The sequence below is a fragment of the Pseudophryne corroboree genome, chromosome 3 (assembly GCF_028390025.1).
Source record: "Pseudophryne corroboree isolate aPseCor3 chromosome 3, aPseCor3.hap2, whole genome shotgun sequence".
Classification (NCBI taxonomy): domain Eukaryota; kingdom Metazoa; phylum Chordata; class Amphibia; order Anura; family Myobatrachidae; genus Pseudophryne; species Pseudophryne corroboree.
The window spans coordinates 261,583,540-261,605,141 of NC_086446.1; the positions used below are offsets into that span (position 1 = coordinate 261,583,540).

Genomic DNA, 21,602 nt, shown 5'->3' on the forward strand with positions numbered 1-21,602 from the left:
CTTTGAAAACTATTCAAGTTTTTCTCTGTTACTTTGGAAGTTTTGTCTGCATAGTCTAGCATTCCTTTTAAGCATCATCTTCTGCACTGTTCTGGTTGTTTGGACCATTTTATTCTCCTCCAATATGTGCTGAGAGCAGGACACAACCAATTGGGCAAAAAAGCCATGTCTTGAAGTGCAAATTATCATTTTGATGAATGTCCTGTACCTACAGCATAAGCTTTGCTGGCGTAGTCTCTAAATTTACTGCTAGCTTTCCAAGATCTTCTCCGGGTATCTGTGTGTTGGTGCTTTGTGTCAAGGACTCTCCTGACACTGCTTCATTCTTGACTGAAGTCCTCAATAAGAATCGCTAGAAATGTATAAGAGGCTACTGGGTAAATTTACTAAAGCTTCTAAAACAGAGAATTGGTGATGTTGCCCAGAGCAACCAATCTGATGCGGTCTATAATTTTCTAGAAGGCAATAAAGAAATGATAGACCACATATGATTGGTTGCTATGGCCAACCTCACCAATTCTGTTTTAGAAGCTTTAGTAAATGTACCCCTAAGTATAAGTAGTAAACAGACCTCTAATGGCAGGCCAAAATGTAAACTGTTAAAGGAAGGATATTTTTTTTTTATTTCTTTTTTTATTTCTTTTTTATTTTAAGGCTACTCCTATGTGAGCAGGGAAGTCATACTGGTAGCAGGATTTAGGGTAGGCAATGTTTATTAACATCTCTTCATATTGAGCCAGCTTACTCTGTTGCACTGGGGAAAAACAAACTGACAAAGAGGTTAACAGGGCCCTGCTCACAAATTTTACCAGGTCAGTAATACAATTGTTTTGTGCTACTTATATTATGTGTGTTTGTATAATATACTGTATATATAATATTTGTTCTTAAGCTCACAAGTAGAACTAGGTGCTTTGAGTCACACTGCTGAGCACCCAAAGTGTAAGGTACAGTTTCTATGCAGTTCTAACATAAACACACACACTGACTGTACATGGCTAAACCTATACAGACACCCTTATGTGCTTGTTTTACCAGGCCATTCAAAAACCATGGGCATCAATGTGAAGCTGGTCGCCGCTGCGGTTAAAACCACCTCCAATCTTTCCCATAGAATTGCGTCCATTCAACAATAAGCGTATTAATGATGTTGGACACTGATGTTCAGCAAGAACACCTTGCTCACAGTCTGTTCCAATGGTGGTTGCAGCAGAAGTCGGGACAATAAAGTTTTTTTTCCACAGCAAACCGTTTATATATATATATATATATATATATATATATAATTTTTTTTTTTTTTCAGTCTTTGTGGGTATTGCCATTCTGAAAAGGGAAAGCTATTCTTTAAAATGTTATTGTGTACAGTAGCAGTAATATTTTCCTTCAATGGAACCAAGAGTCCCAGCCCAAGCCATACAAAATGACCCTAGACTATTAATCCTCCTCTTCTAAGCTTTACAGTTGGCACTACATGTTTAGGCATGAAGCATACTTGTGGCATCTGCTAGATCCAGATTTGTCCTTCAGAATGACAGATGGTGCAGTACATTTCCCTGCTCCAGTGTCTTTGTGTGCATTATACCTCCTCCAGCTGCTTTCCCTTAGAAAACCAAATCATGATAGCTGATGTTGCGTCCAGTGGCAGTTTGGAACTCCAGTGTGGGTGTTGCAACAGAGGACAACACTTGGCTCTGTGAGTTCCTGCTCCAAGATGTTTTCACATCACAATGAATGCAGCTTATAGCAGGACATAAATTTTACAAACTGGCAAGGTGGCATCCTATGAACGTGTTGACATTGCTGAGTTTTCATCAAGACCCATATAACTTCTAATATTTGGCCATGGCGATTGGCTGTATTTAATTTGCTATGGTATGAACCCTACATCTGTATTTTCCAAGATTCCTATTCCAACTTAAAATAATGCAATTTTGTATATTCAATACCCAACTCTGAATCATGCCACAGGAACTTCAGCCCCTTGGAAGAAGGTGTGAACCAAATAAAGAGACTGATTCTATAGATTTGTGGGGTTTCGTTTTCATTGTGTAAAAATTCTGTATTTTATCTCTTTCCTTGTCCATGTTTCAGCATCCACTCATCACTGGATACCTGCAGTTAGATTCATGTGATGCACGGAGATCTGCATTTTGGGGGAAAAAGTCAGCTATTTATTGTTAATCAAATTAAAGTTGATGAATGGTGGCAAAGAAAGGATGACCGGTGACCAGGAAAAGCACAAACCATGCAAACCTCATAAGCAATAAATGCATTTAGAGTGGCAACTGCTTTGAGTGCTGTTATAACGACTAAATGGGTATCCAACTATGGGGGTAATTCCAAGTTGATCGCAGCAGGAATTTTGTTAGCAGTTGGGCAAAACCATGTGCACTGCAGGGGAGACAGATTTAACATGTGCAGAGAGAGTTAGATTTGGGTGTGGTGTGTTCAATCTGCAATCTAATTTGCAGTGTAAAAATAAAGCAGCCAGTATTTACCCTGCACAGAAACAAAATAACCCACCCAAATCTAACTCTCTCTGCACATGCTATATCTGCCTCCCCTGCAGTCAGGGCTGTCTTTTCGTATGGGCTCAATGGGCTCTTGCCCAAGGGCCCCAAGAGAATAAGGGCACTGGGCTGATAGCTGAGGGTCCCCTCTTTCCAGGGGTACCAGATTTTTGAAAATCTGCCCTGGGGAACCAGAGATATCTGACTTGAAAGCAGTGGTCCCCATCCAAGCCTGTTAATTGCTCTTCCCAGCCAGATATTTTGGGTTCTGTCTGACTTTGAGTATTTCTAAGGGTATAATCCAAAAGCCGAGACTCTCCACTTTTAGTGGACACTGTCAGCTTGTCTCTACTGTGCCCAGAACCAGAGATATCAGCCTTCCAGCAGCTGGTCCCTGCTCCAGCTCCACACGCCTGGTATGCAGTTTTATATTTTCGTTGGTGAATTGCTCTGGCTCCTGAACTCTGATCCCCAAGTCCCCAGAACCTTCTGACAGGTGGAACTCTATAGTACAGGCCTGGCCAACCTGTGGCTCTCCAGATGTTGTGAAACTACACATCCCAGCATGCCCTGCCACAGTTTTAGCATTCCCTAATAGCAAAATTGTGGCAAAGCATGATGGGACTTGTAGTTTTACAACAGCTGGAGAGCCACAGGTTGGCCAGGCCTGCTCTAGTATTTTACTCCATTCAAAGCTAAGAAATATATTTTCAGGAACTGGAGATATCTGCAGTCAAGAAAGCTGCCCTCCCACCATAAAATGATATTAAGCCCACTCCACTAGCCACCCCTCCCCTACGTATTAAACACCCCCTACCACCCTAGAAGTCATGTACCAGGGCTTCTTCATTCAGCCCAATGCCCCTTCTACAGTTTAGCCCCATCTGTGCAGTAAAGGAGTAATTAGCAGAAATTACTGCTCCAGGTCCTACATGCTGAGCAGAAGATAGAACACCCCCTACTGCCCGTGGGACATCAAAGCTGCCGCTGATAGCTCCTCCCACCCCTACCGCTGGAGCATGGGTAGGGGGCCCAATGCATTGCTGTGCCCAGGGGCCCACACTGCTGTTAAGATGGCTCTGCCTGCAGTGCACATGGTTTTGCCCAACTGCTAAAAAAAATTCCTTCTGCGATCAACTTGGAATTACCCCCTATACCTCCAACAATAAGTAGAAAAACCCTCACTAGGGAAGGTGATATTTCCTCTGTATTCATATTGAAAAAGATGAGTGCACCCAAATAAAACAAACCGCACCCTAGATCCAAAATATAGTCCACCCAAATGAAGAATAGGCATCTGCAATATCATTCTCCATCCTGGCTTGTGATGGTTCCTCACATTTTATATTGCACTGTAATTAGTGGACATCCTGACCTGATAACCATTCACCAATGGAGGAAGGTGCTGAACCGTTCAAAGAATGCACAGAAAACCAAACACTCCATAGGCGAGCAGTGTCTGACTGGGACATGAAGGGTCCACTGGGGAAATATAGTGGTAGGGGTGTATCCAGCTTCCACAGAGGCTTCGCTAACCATCAGCGTGCGCTTGGTCTGGGCCCTTTGATAAATATATTTAGTAAATACTGCTAGTGCACCATGATAATGTACTAGCCTAATAACAGCAATTAATTGTAGAAAATACACCATAGTCCTGTGCATGTAAGGTAACATATGTATAATTTACAATTCACTCTGCTCTTTAGAGTAGAAGGTGGGTCCCATCGGGGGTTTCCCTGTACCCCTATAGGCCAGACCAACACTGTACGTGAGCATGGGATATGGTCAGAATCCCAACATATCCTGAGGGTAAATAATGGGTTTATGCTGCCAGGGATTTAAGGACGCCCATGCCAAGAGCCCACACTAAATCTAAGTCTTCAAGTGAATAAGTTACTAAAAACCATTCCCTTGGAATGGCATAATTAATAGTAGACCCCCATGGATAAGAGAGATGAACCATAGAAACAGAATTTGACGGCAGATAAGAACTACTTGGCCCATCTAGTCTGCCCTTTTTTTTTTACATTATTTTTTTCTCTAACCTTGCTTGATCCTTATTTCTTTGTAAGGATATCCTTATGTCTATCCCATGCATATTTAAATTGCTCAACTGTCTTAGCCTCTACCACCTCTGATGGGAGGCTATAGATGCCTAATAATACAATGTTTTCTTGGGAACAACACCTACTGGAGACGACATCAAATCCTCCAATTATGGGCACTCAAAAGAACCAAGCATCTAGCTGAACTGGATCTCTTTCTTGACCTTAACAACTTGTGGAAAATTGCATGTGGATTTCAAATTCCTGGAACAAGAATGCTTGACAACAACCGTCAACTTGAGACCCAAAGTAAATGAATTAAATGAAAATTTGACATCCTCTCTTTCAGGATACCATGGTGGTCATTCCGAGTTGTTTGCTCGTTGCCGATTTTCGCTATGCTGCGATTTGTTGCTAAATGCGCATGGTACACAGAGTGCATGCGCTAAGTTATTTAACACAAAGCTTAGTAGATTTGCTGGTGTTCGTGCAACGCTTTTCAGTTGCACTGCTGATCGGTGAATGATTGACAGGAAAGGGGCATTTCTGGGTGGTAACTGAGCATTTTCCGGGAGTGTGCTAAAAAATGCAGGCGTGTCAGGGAAAAACGCGGGAATGTCTGGAGAAATGGGGGAGTGGCTGGCCGAACGCAGGGCATGTTTGTGACGTCAAACCAGGAACTAAACGGACTGAGGTGATCGCAATCTAGGAGTAGGTCTGGAGCTACTCAGAAACTGCAAAGAATTATTTAGTAGCAGTTCTGCTAATCTTTCGTTCGCTATTCTGCTAAGCAAAGAAACACTCTCAGAGGGTGGCGGCCTAGCGTGTGCAATGCTGCTAAAAGCAGCTAGCAAGCGAACAACTCGGAATGACCACCCAGGTCAGCTATTTTGCCATTCCCTGCACATCTACTGGGGATTCAACCTTGCTTAGAAGTAGGTGGCTCAGTGATTGGCTCAGTGATTCACTAAAGGAACAAAAGCAAATTGAGGAAGAATGAGTGCCTTTGCAGCACAGGTATAGGTGCCAAACATGGTACTTGTGACTTTTGGAACCCTAGGTATTATTAAAGGGAAATATCTGCCTTTAGATGGTACCAGATTAGGTAAATACGCCGAACCCATGGCACAATGTGGTCCCTGTTCTTGGAAGGAAGCGGAAGCCTCCATGAGCTCAAGTCATACTTCATACATCCTTACACCCAAAGTCCATGATGAACATGCCATCTTGCTTGCAACAATTTTCTTTGTTGTAAACTTAAGCATGCTACACCTTTCTCTTGCCAGATTAATTCAGGCAAGAAAATGGAATGTAATTATTTTATTTACGTTGTTATAGTTTTTCTAACTTTCTTTCCGGAATTTATTTTTAATTTACCAGATTTTGTAACAAATAAACTATATACATAATTTTAGTTATTGAATGTTGTTTATAGTGTGGCATTAAAGTGCTGGAACAAATTCATGATTTCAAGAGCGAGGTTTACAAATGATTGAGTTTAGAGCGAGTGTTCCCTGCCCATGAAGACTGCATGATTAGCATGTAACAAACCATAGTTTACGTCCTACAAAGTGCAGTGTATGTAATAATTCAGACATATACAGGGCCAGTGACCACAGGAAGCCTTTAGATGCAGCAGGGGGACCAGAGCATCTGGGCTGCATAGTTTTCTTTTCCAGATGTGGGGACAATTCCACAATCCAAGTCCACTGCTATATGAAGCATTGGAGCAACTCTGGGAGTCTTAGGGAGCAGCAGAAGAACCTAGCTCTGGCCCTAGACATGTATTAAAACATTAGTGTCCTTCTCTACTAGACAGTGTATGTAATAACACTACATATTAGGGGTGATTCCGAGTTGTTCGCTCGCAAGCTGCTTTTAGCAGCATTGCACACGCTAAGCCGCCGCCTACTGGGAGTGAATCTTAGCTTATCAAAATTGCGAACGAAAGATTTGCAATATTGCGAAAAGACTTCTCTGTGCAGTTTCTGAGTAGCTCGAGACTTACTCTTCCAGTGCGATCAGTTCAGTGCTTGTCGTTCCTGGTTTGACGTCACAAACACACCCAGCGTTCACCCAGACACTCCTCCATTTCTCCAGCCACTCCCGCGTTTTTCCCATAAACGGTAGCGCTTCTTCACACACTCCCATAAAACGGCCAGTTTCCGCCCAGAAACACCCACTTCCTGTCAATCACACTCCGATCTCCAGTACGAAGAAAAAACCTCGTAATGCCGTGAGTAAAATACCAATCTTCATAGCAAATTTACTTGGCGCAGTCGCAGTGCGAACATTGCGCATGCGCAGTTAGCGGAAAATCGCTGCGATGCAAAGAAAATTACAGAGCGAACAACTCGGAATGACCACCATTGTCTATAGTATAGGCTGAAATGGAGAGAGTATAAAATCACAAACTTTTGTTTCAAAAATATTTATCTCATATAAATAACTTAAGTTGTCAGGAAAAGGTTACACATTTTATACATACATAATATAACCAGTAGGAGACAGAACTAAGCTTTCTAAGCAACCTTTCACCCACCTCATAGTAGAAAGCCTGCCTCTGCTTGCTTTCTACTGCTCTCTGGTCTGCTGCGCTGATTGCGTGCTCAGATCCACTCACAGCAGACTTGGGCGCACACGTAATAGGGTCCAAGTTTGCCTGAGGTGTTGGATGTTGGACAATCTTGGAATTTTTTTTAAAGTGGCAATCATTTCCAATGCATGGTTTTCCTTGGAAATGACTGCAGCTTTAAACAAACCTCCTAGATCAGCCCTTATTACATATGTCACTTGGTAGGAGTGGCTGCTTCTACTGGGCATGTGCAACAGCTCCATTCCGCCTCTTATACTGCGTGTTGTGGCCATAGCTCTAGTAAAATCATATTTTATATTACTGCCATAGTGGTCATAATTTGAGCCGCAGGCAACTGGTTGTTCCCCCTCCCCAAATGTTCACCTATAAGGTGGGCCCTTTAAAATTGATCTGAGCATTAAATAATTGACCACATATGACTTGCAGTAGTTTTTTTAAAGCTACTTCTAATTGAGGGGAAGTTCTTGCCTCCGGCTTGTTCTGTGTTCATTTGGAAAGCCAATAATTGTATTTAATGACAAAAAGTCGCTAAAAATACACTGTTAAGTGCCGCAAAAAAAAAAAAAAAAAAAAAGTCCTCCCAACAAATATGAAAAACTTAGAAGGGCAAACTACACAAAGCTTATGGAAAGTATGGAGGTGTGTGGTGAAAGGACTTCTGTTCACAACTTGTACTTAACACAGTCAGATCTAGGGCTATAATTACAACATAGGCAAATCAGGTACCATCGTAGCATATCACATAACATGTATGCTTTTGTTTTTCTTTCCTTTTTTGTGTATTGCCACTCAATCATTACCTATTAGAGCAGCAAAAATCACGGGGAAGGAGTTGCTGGATTGAGGGCAATCGGAATTTTTTTTAGTTCATGGTGCTTTCACTCTAATGTAACATTGGAATCTAAATACTCGTGCTTCCCCACAGAGTCTTGTGCAATAGAACTTTACTGGTATGGTCAGCCCATAGCAACCAATCAGAATAAAACAGTTATTTTTCTAGTTTAGAAAATACAAGCAAATATATTGATGCTATGGCTTATTGAACACATTTTAATTGCATAGCCTTTCTGTTCCTGTCACAGAACAGGATGTAGGGGCAGTACCCACACATAAATCATTCCTGCTTCTGGGGGTCATTCCGAGTTGTTCGCTCGTTGCCGATTTTCGCTATACTGCGATTAGTCGCTTACTGCGCATGCGCAAGGTTCACAGAGCGCATGCGCTTAGTTATTTTACACAAAAGTTAGGTATTTTACTCACGGCATAACAAAGCTTTTTCATCGTTCTGGTGATCGTAGTGTGATTGACAGGAAGTGGGTGTTTCTGGGCGGAAACTGGCCGTTTTCTGGGAGTGTGCGAAAAAACGCTGGCGTTTCTGGGAAAAACTCGGGAGTGTCTGAAGAAACAGGGGAGTGTCTGGGCGAACGCTCGGTGTGTTTGTGATGTCAAACCAGGAACGAAACTGACTGAACTAATCGCAATGTAGGAGTAAGTCTGGAGCTACTCAGAAACTGCAAAGAAATTTATATTCGCAATTCTGCTAATCTTTCGTTCGCAATTCTGCTATGCTAAGATACACTCCCAGAGGGCAGCGGCTTAGCGTGTGCAATGCTGCTAAAAGCAGCTAGCGAGCGAACAACTCGGAATGAGGGCCTCTATTAAAGTTTATGTTCTACAAGTGAATTTCCCCTTCGCCAGTTAATATAACTTCAAGGATTTATGCTGCACCATTATTAAGGGTTTCATAGCTACCAGGAAGTAATGGCATCAGTGAGGCACCTTTCTGAGATGCACAGAGGTAGCAGCCATTTTGTAGGCGGAGCAAACACTCAAATACAGATGATCAATATATCACTGACACAGGGCGTCACTGATTGCATTCTTCTAACCACTGGTTAAACCTACAGAATGGCCTATAAGTAATAAATATTTTTGTACAGATTTTATACCTGAAATTTATCCCTAATTTTATCAGTGCTTAAATGTTTATGATGTGTAAATGACCAATCAGTTTTTGACACTACATAAAATAAATAAAAAACAATGTAGCTCAGCGTAAGTAGAGTACTTCTCCTTAGGTCCGGTACTCTGTAACTTTTCCTCAGTATAGGACCTGCAGTTAACAGGTCTTTACATGCCATTAAACTATCTGCAGCCAAGCTGCACATCTGTGGGTAAAACCACAACATTCTACATCTGTCCAATTTATCAGCAATCATTTGGCTTGTGGAAAAAAATATTTAATTTATCAGTCACAAATATTAAAATCTCGATATATCAGGTCTATGCCTCTGGGCACAAGTCTGACTGAAATCTGGTGTAAGGATGCAGTGACAGGATACCATATGTTAATATTTTAACTTGTGGATTTACAGTCACACATGGCTGGGAGTTTTGTATATTTATATACAAAGTCCTACACAGTTTGGAGTGTTTGATCATCCGCCCATAAAGGCTTGATGATTGCCCTTCTAATTTGTACTGCGGCAGCTTTAAAACACAGAGCCTACATGAAACTGGCCGGAGAGCCTGCAGTGTGTGGTAGGAAGGAGCATAACAATGGGACATCTTGAACTAGTGTATACAATACAAAAATGCTAATCTTTAATTCTGTAACTTTCAATTATAAAGGATGTGGTTTTCAGCACTTGTGCCAACTGGGACACCAATACCTACCCACATAACTCTAAGGAAGACTAATTTACCGCTTTGTGTTGGTGAAAAGCTGCAGTGAAGCTGAAGGTTTAGGTTAGGAATTACAGAGATGTGCGGCTGGTACTTTTCGTGTTTTGTGTTTTGGCTTTGGTTCTAATTCCACTTTCGTGTTTTGGTTTTGGCTTGGTTTTGCCAAAACCACGCTTTCGTGCTTTGGTTTTGGTTGTGGATGATTTTTGAAAAAAACATAAAAACAGCTAAAATCACCGAATTTGGCGGTAATTTTGATCCTACGGCATTATAAACCTCATTAACATTAATTTCCACTCATTTCCAGTCTATTCTGAACACCTCACACCTCACAATATTGTTTTTAGGCCAAAAGGTTGCACCAAAGTGGCTGTATGACTAAGCTAAGCGACACAAGTGGGCGGCACAAACACCTGGCCCATCTAGGAGTGGCACTGCAGTGGCAGACAGGATAGCAGATTTAAAAAATAGGCCCCAAACAGCACATGATGCAAAGAAAAAAAGAGGCACAATGAGTAGCTGGATGACTAAGCTAAGCGTCACAAGTGTGCGGCACAAGCACCTGGCCCATCTAGGAGTGGCACTGCAGTTTCAGACAGGATGGCATTTATGTTGTATAAACAGGACATGCACACTTTAACAAACCCATCATTTCAGCAAAAGTGTCTGCCAAACGACTGTGACTGAAATGACTGATTTGTTTGGGCCCCCACCAAAAAAGAAGCAATCAATCTCTCCTTGCACAAACTGGCTCTACAGAGGCAAGATGTCGACCTCATCCTCATCCTCTGATTCCTCATCCCTTTCACTGTGTACATCCTCCTCCTCACAGAGTATTTATTCGTCCCCACTGGAATCCACCATCACAGGTACCTGTGTACTTTCTGGAGGCAATTGCTGGTAAAGGTCTTCCCGGAGGAATTTATAATTCATTTTGATAAACATCATCTTCTCCACATTTAGTGGACTTGACCTCCTGCGCTGATCGCTGACAAGGTTACTGGCTGCACTAAACACTCTTTCGGAGTACGCACTGGAGGGGGGGGGGAAACTTAGGTAAAATAAAGCCAGTTTGTGCAAGGGCATCCAAATTGCCTCTTTTTCCTGCCAGTATACGTACGGACTGTCTGACATGCCTACTTGGATGCTGTCACTCATATAATCCTCCACCATACTTTCAATGGTGACAGAATCATATGCAGTGACAGTAGACATGTCAGTAATCGTTGGCAGGTCCTTCAGTCCGGACCAGATGTCAGCTTTCACTCCTGACTGCCCTGCATCACCGCCAGCGGGTGGGCTAGGAAATCTTATCCTTTTCCTTGCAGCCCCAGTGGTGGAAGAAATTGAAGGACGAGCTGTTGTCGTGTCACGTTCCGCTTGAGTTGACAATTTACTAACCAGCAGGTTTTTGCACATCTGCACACTTGTGTCTGCTGGAAAGAGAGATACAACGTAGGCTTTAAACCTAGGATCGAGCACGGTGGCCAAAATGTAGTGCTCTGATTTCAACAGATTGACCACCCTTGAATCCTGGCAAAGCGAATGAAGGGCTCCAACCACAAGTCCCACATACTTCGTGGAATCATTCAATCTTAGCTCCTCCTTCAATTTCTCCAGCTGCTTCTGCAAAAGCCTGATGAGGGGAATGACCTGAATCAAGCTGGAAGTGTTTGAACTGACTTCACGTGTGGCAAGTTCGAAGGGTTGAAGAACCTTGCACAAGACGGAAATCATTCTCCACTGCGCTTGACTCAGGTGCATTACCCCTCCTTTGCCTATATCGTAGGTGGATGTATAGGCTTGAATGGCCTTTTGCTGCTCCTCCATCCTCTGAAGCATATAGTGTCTTGAATTCCACCTCATTACCACCTCTTGCTTCAGTTGATGGCAGGGCAGGTTCAGGCGTGTTTGCTGGTGCTCCAGTCTTCGGCACGCGGTGGCTGAATGACGAAAGTGGGTCGCAATTTTTCGGGCCACCGCCAGCATCTCTCGCACACCCCTGTAATTTTTCAAAAAATTCTGCACCACCAAATTAATTGTATGTGCAAAAGATGGGACGTGCTGGAATTTGCCCAGATGTAATGCACGCACAATATTGGTGGTGTTGTATGATACATGCCCTCTTCTATCACATTGGGCATCGGCCTTAGTAGATGATGTTGTTGGCATTTCGTCTATGTTATGGCTAGTGGCAGCAGCTTCAGCACTAGGAGGAAGTGGTTCTTGATATTTCCCTATTTTATCCTCCAAATTTTTGTTCTCCATTATTTTTTGGGAGTTATCTAAGACAATATGCGCACAGGAATGACTGAAATGACTGATGGACAGGACACTACCACTGGTCTGATGCAACACAACACAACAACACTGTAAGAGACTTGTGGTTGTTATAATTATTATAATACTGTAGCAGTGGACATATAGCAGCAGCGTAAACCACTGTGACTGCCTCGTCACTGGAATGACTGATGGACAGGACACTACCACTGGTCTGATGCAGCACAACACAACAACGCTGTAAGGGACTTGTGGTTGTTGTTTTAATTATTATAATACTGTAGCAGTGGACATATAGCAGCAGCGTATATCGTCACTGGAATTACTGATGGACAAGACACTACCACTGGTCTGATGCAGCACAACACAACAACACTGTAATTTGTACCCTAAACCCCCCCTCACTCGGCACCACTGCTTATTGATACCCTAGAAAATATTTTACTACCATATTTCTAAATTGTGGTTCATCAGCATGGATTAACCAGTACCTATACCTCTCAACAGTGGTTCCCAAACTTTTTTGAATCGCAGCATCCTGGAGTATCAGAATTGTTTTCATGACACTCCTAGGCCAAAAGTTTCTTATTGAGAAATTTTGAAAAAAATATTAATTAAATTGTGTGTATATGTCATCCTTATGGTCAGTTATGTGGTGAGGGACAACATTGCTTCTGTTTGTCCACCTACTTTATGATCGACAGCCACCAGCACTGGTGTTGCCTATTACATTGACCATAAATAATTTGAATTGGTCCTGGACCACCAATACAAGGCATGACACACAGTTTGAGAACCACTGCTCTAGCACAACGTAACACAGACAAACATACATATACACACACATATTCCTACATATTATTATTTTAAGTTTCCCTCATAAAATCCTGTCATAAAATGTTGGCTTTATACATTTATTTGTCAGGCTGTCTTTTTCTTTTGGGGATTACATTTTCATGGTACTAGGACATAAAACGCAGGATATAGCTGCTATTTAACATGCACCTCACACAGTTGGTTCCTGATCAGTCATCAAGTTATTAATAAAAATACACACAGGCAAAAACTTGTAGAGAAATGTTAATTATAGGTGGAATGCGTCGAGTATATATCAATTCAGGTCAAATCTTCACTCTCTGAATAAAAAAAAACAAAACCCAAAGATGAGCAAAAATGTCAGTGTTTATTATCTCTTGGTGAAATGGAAAGAGGTTTTCTTACAGAAATATGCACACACAAACTTTCCCATTTCTGCTTTGTGTCTGATGAAAAAAAAAAAAGGAATGGGATCTCAAATAACCTCTTCATGTTGTGATCAGCAGTATGCATGAATTACTTTTCATGTAACCAAATTCACTTGCTGCTTATTAGTGGAGGAAAGACAGGGACCCTATTTCTGTAAGAATGTCATAATTACTAAAGCAGAATCCCCTTTAACGTTTCAGGTACTGAGCACTTGTAGTGCAAAAAACGAAATTACCTAGGTAATTTGCCCGGCGCTGTCAAGAGGATATGCTGGACCTTTAAACTGCTGTTTAAAGGGATAGTTAGTCCCTGGAAGAACAATAGAAATAAGGGTATATACAGCGCTAAAAAACTGGATATGGAAAAACAATCACAATTTATTATAAAAATGTTGCAACAAATAGACCATTAAATTCATATATATATATAAAATAATTTTTTGTATAAAAACGTGTCAAACAGGGCAGGCACAGCAAGTTTGTTTGGTGTATTACCACACGAGGAAGCCGGACATGATGCACTGATGAGGATCCCTGGAATTATGCCACAGTCCTGGGTGCAGTTTTCAATGCTAGCAGATTAAAGTCCAAAATGTAAGGCAAACCTTTATTTGCTTGGTTCCAAACCAGATTCAGTCCTATTCAAAGCTGGATCTCTGGCGCCTTTGTGGACTTCTGCAAGTTTCCCAATTGCTGATGGACTTCTAGGCTTGTTCCGGGTATAGATGATAAGTTCAGTGGTGCACGGCTCCTCCAAACCAACGCGTTTCGCTGTATCCACATACACCTTGACAAAGCTGTGGATACAGCGAAACGCGTTGGTTTGGAGGAGCCGTGCACCACTGAACTTATCATCTATACCCGGAACAAGCCTAGAAGTCCATCAGCAATTGGGAAACTTGCAGAAGTCCACAAAGGCGCCAGAGATCCAGCTTTGAATAGGACTGAATCTGGTTTGGAACCAAGCAAATAAAGGTTTGCCTTACATTTTGGACTTTAATCTGCTAGCATTGAAAACTGCACCCAGGACTGTGGCATAATTCCAGGGATCCTCATCAGTGCATCATGTCCGGCTTCCTCGTGTGGTAATACACCAAACAAACTTGCTGTGCCTGCCCTGTTTGACACGTTTTTATACAAAAAATTATTTTATATATATATGAATTTAATGGTCTATTTGTTGCAACATTTTTATAATAAATTGTGATTGTTTTTCCATATCCAGTTTTTTAGCGCTGTATATACCCTTATTTCTACTCAGCAATTGTAGGGCAAATAATGTAATGTACCATATGTATCAGAAGAACTGTTTTGACAATAGGCCGTATCTATAATCATGATACTAATGCTACACTAAAAATATGTTATAATGGGGAATTTTATATTGTGTATGAACCTACTGTCTACTCCCTGACAATTTCTTTAGATGCTACTGTACTTCTAGAGACATAATGATGAGCCAATAAAATGCTAGTTAGTATAATTGTTTTTCAGTATAAAACTGTCAGTGAAAAACATTGGAAAGGGTTGTACGCCTTTGTGAGAAGAATTTAGGTTTTGACAGATCTGTAGGAGGGTTACTGAGCTAATAATATGCAGTATATTAATAAATATAAAGTAAATTCAATATTTAATAAAAGAGGAAATGTTTTGATGACAATGATGCAGATTTTTATATCTCCAGTCAAAGACTGTTGTTGATTACAGACACTGAAATATTCCAATACACTCAATAGAATAATCATTTCTTGGACTTAACAATGCTCTGAACGGTTAATTACAGACCGCTGAATACATTTGCAAATTTGCAAGAGCCTTTTGGTCCGTCATATGTTTATTTTGCAAGCAACTGCATTGCAGAACATATTTATTTATCACAAACTGTTGTAGAGGATAGCGATCACATGACAGATCCAATCACTGCTCTGTTTTGTGTCTCAGTTAAAGTGCCACACACATCCAAATGATGAATAATTCTTTTTCAGCCCACCGATCAAGAGAGTTTGTGTTCCTAAGCAGAACTGTTGACTTTAATCTCTAGGGTCAGGGGTGTGTGAAGTCCCTTATAAATTATATATAATACATGAAATCTCCTCAAATGCTTATGTGGCTTTTCTAGTGACCTCAATTTTGAACCATATATCTACCAACCTCATTTATTTTCAGTGTGAGAGTATGTTCTTTTTCTGCTTTTCACACTAATTTCCCTTTTGCAAAAAGATGGGTGGAATGGCTTGACGGATGCAGAAAATGCATTGAACTACAGTTAATGAATTCAGCCCAGGTCATTGCAGGTGGAAAACAAGTGTGAAAAGCAGAAGTACTGTAAAAGATTGTGTCACTGTGAAAAGAAGACAAGTTGGCAAGTATGTTAATCATTATATAAACTATTCTACTAGCAGTAATGTATTTTTTATTGTAACTTACATATTTAAATATCATGTTTATAAAGAAAATAAACAAGAGCGAAACATTTCCTTTGTCCTGGAATTCTCTTTGCTCTCAGTATCTACAGCACAGTACCGCCTACTGTACTTTAACAGAAGTTGTCAACTTCCAGTCAGCAAATGCGGTACATGTAGAACTGATCCAGGTACCAGCCTAGGTTGGATCTCATTACCTGGAGACTTCAGTAGTCGCCACTCAGAGGCAATAATTAAATTAAAAGTAATCCAGGCTTACGGCTACACTGGGAAGTGTACGGTCTTTGGGAAATAAGCACAGACATGTGATCTAATGTGTACAATCATGCTGGTATTTCTGTAATTGTAACACACCATGTATATATATATATATATATATATATATACACACTTATATATAGGCTTGCTATAACATCCCATTCATTTTATACATACACACACATACAACAATCAGCCATATCATTTAAAAACCATCTGCTAATCTTTTGCCACCAAAACAGCTTTGACCCATGGAGACATGGACTCTACAAGACAACACCTTCAGCTCTCTGCCATGTTCCTCAAACCATTCCTGAACAATTTTTGCAGTATGTCAAGCGCATTATCCTGCTGAATGAGGTCACTACCATCAGGGAATACCGTTGCAATGAATGGCTGTACTTGTCCTGCAACAATATTTGGGTAGGTGCACATGTCACAGTAACATCTACATGACTGTCTAGACTCAAGGTGTCTTAAAAGAACATTGCCCAGAGCATCACACTGCCTCCACCAGCTTTCTTCATTCCAATAGTGGTTCCTGGGGCCATCTCTTACCTAGGTAAACAATGCATATGCATAGACCATACCACACCAAACATATATAAACCTGCAAACCTAGTCAGGGAAGAGCAAATGAGCAACACTCCCAAAGGTGAAAAAACCGGCACAAAATCCCCCACAGCCTATATAGTTAACCAGGTCTGATGGGCAAAAAACCACCAGGAAAAAGCCCTTTGAGATCGGCACAGAGTTGTGATCTGTGACAGGCAGGTAATGCAGGGTCAGCACACACAGGAAGTAAATCTCCACCTTCCACCAGCCTGATGACTTTATGGAAGCCAACGGTCAGCATGCCACCGCAGCCAATGACTCTTTGATAATGTGAAAGGAGTGGATGCAGAAATCCAACCTACTCCATGCAGAACTTCCCAAGCTGGAGCCTATTTACAGGGGCAGAATCCCAATACACCAACCACACCACCCCCATATTGGGACGGATCGCAGTATAAAGGGGAACCAAGAAGACAGGGCAAGCTCGATGTGTGCATGATTAGGCAAGGAGACCCAGTGCCCCATAGACAACTGATCCATCTTGGAGTGTAGAAGCTTTTAGAACAGAAAATCCAGACCGACTAGGAAGGTTTTCAGCAGCAACAAACCAGACACCATTACAAACCGCATAGGTGCAATCAATTTGCAAATGCAGAATGCTCCAAAATAGGCCATTATAAATACAAGGATGAAAAGAGTGGACTTTGCCATAGCCGCTACGTCATCAATCAACATAGCCAGAAGATATTTAAGGGGCTGCCACCTATACAGCTATGGGGAAGGGGAACCTTCACCCACCCATTGAGGGCTTTACAAATTATCGTATAGCTGAGTTCCTCATAAAGCTTTGCAAAAAATGCACCACCAGCCAGCATTTAAACCACCATATGAGACCTGCCACATGCACAAAGCAACCACAGAAAGAAGAGCATTGTTTGATGACCACTCCTATCTCTGTGTCAACCGGTGTCCCTTTAAGACACCCAATTGCATCAAGCCACTCTGTAGGATAGCTGGCTAGACGGGACAACACTTTCTCCCCTAGGGTCTCTATCCTGGCTCTAGAAACTGCCAAATAAAAGAGGGACATGAATTCACAAACAGGGCAGCATGGGGGTTAAATGCACAGAATTGCAGTCAATCGATGTAAGACAGAGAGTCTGCCATGTATTTATCTACCACAGCGATATACTTAAACATGAAGATGATGTTAAGAGTCAAGCAATGCAAGACTAACTGCGCAAGCAGGTGAACAGTGGGGAGTAAAGAAGCCTTCTGCTTATTGATTGCTTGGACCACACCCAGACTGTCACACCAAAACACAATTGCCTTATCACACAGCACTGAACTCCACAGCTCCAATGCAACAATAATTGGTAAAAGTTTGTGTAAAACCACGCATCACCCAGAATGCCAACCAAGGGGCAGCACACAGTCTACACTCCAAAAAGGCACCAAAACCCTTGGAACCCCCTGCATCCTTGAACAACTGAAGCTGCCCACTGCATAAGGGAAGGGAGCGCCAATACACACTCCTCGCAGCTGCGCCGTGAGACAAATGTAGTGGTAAAGATACACTATCCCCGCACTCTAGTTTCCTGCAGAACATGCCCCCATGGGTATAACCCGGCATGCAAAATTGCAAAATTAAGCAGACCAAACAGAGACTGCTAAAGAGACACCAGCTGGGATGGCCAAAATGCAGCAACCTGTGTCCTAAGCTTCAACACTTTCTGAACTCTAAAGCGACAGCACCCAGTTACATTATCAATCTCTATCCCAAGTTAGGTTAACCTGGGGGAAGGCCTTTAGTCTTTTTCTGAACAATGGGAACACTGAAATGCCAGAAAAGGGACTCCACAGAATAAAAGCAACCACGCACCACAATTATAAACACAGGGAGCAATGATCAAGAAACCATTCAGGTAGTGCGTCACATGATGTTCTTCCATCCTGATGATAATGCACCACTGCAGGGAGGAGTTGAAGCATTTGGAGAAAGAGAAGAGGCAGAATACCCAATGGAAGGCAATAGTCTACATAAAAGCCATCAGGACGACGAAAACCCATGTAATGAAAAGAGTCAGGGTGCAAAGGCATAAGGCGGAAATTCCAATGCGTCTTCGAATGACTGATAGGACATGCTACAGAACTCAGGCTGAATGGCAGATGACGAATCAGGAAAGGACAATATTGGATGAGCCTAAACTTGCCCTGCTCTTTCTTAGGAATGACCCCACCAGTGACAAAACAGGTTAGCTATGGTAGGGGAAGCATATGCTGTGAATCATATGGAGCTATAGTAGAATGTTAGTAGCCTCAGAAAGGAGAATCTTCAGATAGCAGGCTGCAAAGATGCAGAAGCAGGTCAGTTTTTTTTGTAGGTGTAAAATTGGTTCACCCCTGCCCTTTCTTAGACCTGGCAAGCCTGAGCTATTTATTGGAATGAACTGTAAAGGCAGTGATGTCCATGTAGCGTCCCCAAGCTACCTACTCCCAAGCATATTCCCACAGCCTCTGGGTAACTGCATTGCCCCGCATCTCAGCTGCATGATCTCTATGGTGTAGTATGTAAATATGCCAAAAACAGGGGCAAGGACTGGAACATAAACTGGGAGACCCCCATGGTGGCAGCAGCTAGGGACTCCCCAGCCAGTGAAGGGGACAAAGGGGTAGGAGAAAGGGGCACAGTGCCAGAAAAGGAGGGCACCATAGGAGGAGCACAAGCTAGAGGCCACATAACCCTCTCTGAGCCAGACAGAGCAGTAGGCCCTTGTACCAATTGCTGCAACACTGCCAGTGCACCTAGGACCCGCTGCTTCAACGGTGGATCGAGCAGGGGCACACACGTAAAATCTGTATTTTCAACTCCCACGACCTTCGCCTTACCAGTGGATCCATAGCTGCAACAATGGAGGCCACCAGCAGTGCCCTAGACCCACCGCCAGCAGCTGGCGTTGGGGCCTGGGTGACCACGGGTCATTGGCTCACCCCTTGCAGCGCTGTAAAGACCAGTGCTCGAGGATGTCAGTTATTGCAGTTGAAGGCTGATGGTACAAAGTGGGGGACCTACAAGGCCAGGAATACTGGGATCAACGCTTTACTTTCAGTTTCATGGGCTAACCGAGCTACTATATATGCTGTTTCTGATGAGTGCATATGTGTGAGCGGAGAGTGCTGCGGTGGGATCCTATCAAGAGGGTGTTGGCTACCGGTAAGTGGTAACAAGCCCCAAACTACTTTGCTGCTTCTGCAATCAAGAATGGGGGTTGCTTTTTAGTGATGAGCGCCTGAAATTTTTCGGGTTTTGTGTTTTGGTTTTGGGTTCGGTTCCGCGGCCGTGTTTTGGGTTCGACCGCGTTTTGGCAAAACCTCACCGAATTTTTTTTGTCGGATTCGGGTGTGTTTTGGATTCGGGTGTTTTTTTCAAAAAACCCTAAAAAACAGCTTAAATCATAGAATTTGGGGGTCATTTTGATCCCATATTATTATTAACCTCAAAAACCATAATCTCCACTCATTTTCAGTCTATTCTGAATACCTCACACCTCACAATATTATTTTTAGTCCTAAAATTTGCACCGAGGTCGCTGGATGACTAAGCTAAGCGACCCTAGTGGCCGACACAAACACCTGGCCCATCTAGGAGTGGCACTGCAGTGTCACGCAGGATGTCCCTTCCAAAAAACCCTCCCCAAACAGCACATGACGCAAAGAAAAAAAGAGGCGCAATGAGGTAGCTGTGTGAGTAAGATTAGCGACCCTAGTGGCCGACACAAACACCGGGCCCATTTAGGAGTGGCACTGCAGTGTCACGCAGGATGTCCCTTCCAAAAAACCCTCCCCAAACAACACATGACGCAAAGAAAAAAAGAGGCGCAATGAGGTAGCTGTGTGAGTAAGATTAGCGACCCTAGTGGCCGACACAAACACCGGGCCCATCTAGGAGTGGCACTGCAGTGTCACGCAGGATGGCCCTTCCAAAAAACCCTCCCCAAACAGCACATGACGCAAAGAAAAAAAGAGGCGCAATGAGGTAGCTGACTGTGTGAGTAAGATAAGCGACCCTAGTGGCCGACACAAACACCGGGCCCATTTAGGAGTGGCACTGCAGTGTCACGCAGGATGTCCCTTCCAAAAAACCCTCCCCAAACAGCACATGACGCAAAGAAAAAAAGAGGCGCAATGAGGTAGCTGTGTGAGTAAGATTAGCGACCGTAGTGGCCGACACAAACACCGGGCCCATTTAGGAGTGGCACTGCAGTGTCACGCAGGATGTCCCTTCCAAAAAACCCTCCCCAAACAGCACATGACGCAAAGAAAAAAAGAGGCGCAATGAGGTAGCTGTGTGAGTAAGATTAGCGACCCTAGTGGCCGACACAAACACCGGGCCCATCTAGGAGTGGCACTGCAGTGTCACGTAGGATGTCCCTTCCAAAAAACCCTCCCCAAACAGCACATGACGCAAAGAAAAAAAGAGGCGCAATGAGGTAGCTGTGTGAGTAAGATTAGCGACCCTAGTGGCCGACACAAACACCGGGCCCATCTAGGAGTGGCACTGCAGTGTCACGCAGGATGGCCCTTCCAAAAAACCCTCCCCAAACAGCACATGACGCAAAGAAAAAAAGAGGCGCAATGAGGTAGCTGACTGTGTGAGTAAGATAAGCGACCCTAGTGGCCGACACAAACACCGGGCCCATTTAGGAGTGGCACTGCAGTGTCACGCAGGATGTCCCTTCCAAAAAACCCTCCCCAAACAGCACATGACGCAAAGAAAAATAAAAGAAAAAAGAGGTGCAAGATGGAATTGTCCTTGGGCCCTCCCACCCACCCTTATGTTGTATAAACAAAACAGGACATGCACACTTTAACCAACCCATCATTTCAGTGACAGGGTCTGCCACACGACTGTGACTGATATGACGGGTTGGTTTGGACCCCCCCCCAAAAAAGAAGCAATTAATCTCTCCTTGCACAAACTGGCTCTAAAGAGGCAAGATGTCCAC

At 42.9% G+C, this 21,602-nt stretch overlaps 1 long non-coding RNA gene across 1 annotated transcript in view; it reads right to left on the reverse strand.

Annotated features, from left to right (window-relative positions):
* LOC135055231 (uncharacterized) overlaps positions 1 to 21,602 on the reverse strand; it is a 168,858-nt gene that overhangs the window by 21,038 nt on the left and 126,218 nt on the right. The gene's annotated exons all lie outside the window — the stretch shown is intronic.